Raw genomic sequence first — 2,452 nt, forward strand, 5'->3', positions numbered from 1 at the left:
TGCATGTACAGGTACTTCTGTGTTTGTGTATGTGTAAACATAAATTTTCTCATGTATGCATATACATACGCACAGACAAACATTTAGGCACACACAAAAAGACACACACACATATACATACATATATTCTTACAAGACTGTTCGTTTAAATACATGCTTTTTATGCAAATAAATGTACACAGGTTTTAGATTATATCTTCAAATATCAGACTTCTATCAAGTTTTCACGGCAACATACTTCCCAAAACACCAGTTTTATTTACTTTTGAAGCGAAAACGAATAAATCAATCAATAACTAAACAAAACACTACAAAACATAATATAGTGAGTAAATAGGCATAACAAGAAGGGAAAATCTGGGCTTTAAACATTTACATGTCAAGATTTCTTTACAAATCTATATAAATTATAATGTACTCCAGCATGGTCACAGCTAAAAGTTTAAATCAGTAGAATAGAAGAAAACTGTGTACACTTACAACTACATACATACATACATACGTACATACATACATACATACATACATACATACATACATACATACATATATATATATATATACATACATATAATTTCCGAGTATTATATTTCCGAATTTTAACTTTACGTATAGGTCGAAAGTGGACGTTATGTAAATGGCGCTAGCCTGCGTAGGCTGTCACATAGTCGCCGAATTGTCGAGGTTGTTACCTCTGGAATCTCTGATTGTGATGGTGGTAGTCTTGGTGTAACCCTTGTGAAGAATAAAGTTTAAAATGTTTGGATACCATGTAACAGACAAAAGTGGATACCACAATGCAGACAACGTAGAATTTGTTACTTATTTTATACTCTCTTTTACTGTTTTACTTGTTTCAGTCATTTTGACTGTGGCCATCCTGGAGCACCGCCTTTTAGTCGAGAAAATCGACCCCAGAACTTATTCTTTGTAAGACTAGTACTTATTAATTATTCTATCGGTCTCTTTTGCCGAACCGCTAGGTTACGGGGACGTAAACACACCAGCATCGGTTGTCAAACGATGTTGGGGGGGACAAACACAGACACACAAACACACAGAGAGACATATATATATATATATATATATATATATACATATATATACGACGGGCTTCTTTCAGTTTCCGTCTACCAAATCCATTCACAAGGCTTTGGTCGGCCCGAGGCTATAGTAGAAGACACTTGCCCAAGGTGCCACGCAGTGGGACTGAACTCCGAACCATGTGGTTGGTAAGCAAGCTACTTACCACACAGCCACTCCTACGCCTTTTTATCGTCATATTGTCTCAATACGTACATTGTTTTCAAATAAATAGGAGTTAAAACATTTCCTGCTGTCTCTGTTGATGTCATCCAGATAAGGTAATAAGGACTTAATTCTGTAACATATCCCTCCCCTTAAATATTTTATTTTTTATGTACTATAGGACATAATCAGAAACTACAAACAGATCCTTTTCAGAATAAGAATTCTTGACATATTTCGTTTTTGGATTTGGTTTGCAAGATTCTTTATATGAGTCCGTGTGTTGAAGCATATTCCGCTGTGTCTGGGTAGAGTCTCTTTTGGTACCCTATAATTTAACACACTCACCAATGATAACTGCATGGCATGTAGGATTAGCACTGGCATTAACTGTAGAACTCGAAATGTAGTTTACAGCATAAGATGCATAGAAGGTGCTTGTAAAGACATGAACATGACATACATAGGGAAGACATCTAGGAACATTGCAGAACGACTAAATGAACATTTGAGGCAATATGACGACAAAAAACAGTCCTCCATATTCTACCAACATGCCAACAACCAGCATGGAAGCAACCTGGGTCAACTTGACATCCGCATCTTATCCAAGCACCTAAAGGACCCAACACTCAGACAAATATAGGAGTATGTCCTCATAAATGAAATTTCCCCAGTACTAAATAGGAAGTATACATAGTAGATATCATACCCCCATCCCCACAGTTTACAAAGGTAGAGTAGAATAGTTAGTGGGCTGTTATGTAGATAGATGTATGTATGTGGGGTTGTATGTCTATATGTGTATATGTATATGCACATGTATGTAAGCATATAGATATGAAAGCAAACAGATCAACATATAGACGGATAGATACATAGGTTATATGAACAGACAAGCACACATAATCAAATGAAGACTGAAACACATGACCATATATACACACACACACACTTTACTTCACACAATGACACATATGGAGACATACGTCCACACATATGGAGGTGCACATCCATACATACAAACACGGTACATAGTTGCAAAACACACACGCGTACACACTCAGACATGCACACACAAGGAGACAGAGGTACACACACATACACACGCACATACATAAAAGCACGCACACACGAACATGCAAACATGAATATGCAGAATACATACATACAAATATACACACATAAATAGATACATATGCAC

At 36.5% G+C, this 2,452-nt stretch overlaps 1 protein-coding gene across 1 annotated transcript in view; it reads right to left on the bottom strand.

Annotated features, from left to right (window-relative positions):
• Nucleotides 1-2,452, bottom strand: part of LOC106870378 (LIM homeobox transcription factor 1-alpha) — a 314,221-nt gene that overhangs the window by 136,139 nt on the left and 175,630 nt on the right. The window lies entirely within an intron of this gene.

The sequence above is a fragment of the Octopus bimaculoides genome, chromosome 2, assembly GCF_001194135.2.
Source record: "Octopus bimaculoides isolate UCB-OBI-ISO-001 chromosome 2, ASM119413v2, whole genome shotgun sequence".
Classification (NCBI taxonomy): Eukaryota; Metazoa; Mollusca; class Cephalopoda; order Octopoda; family Octopodidae; genus Octopus; species Octopus bimaculoides.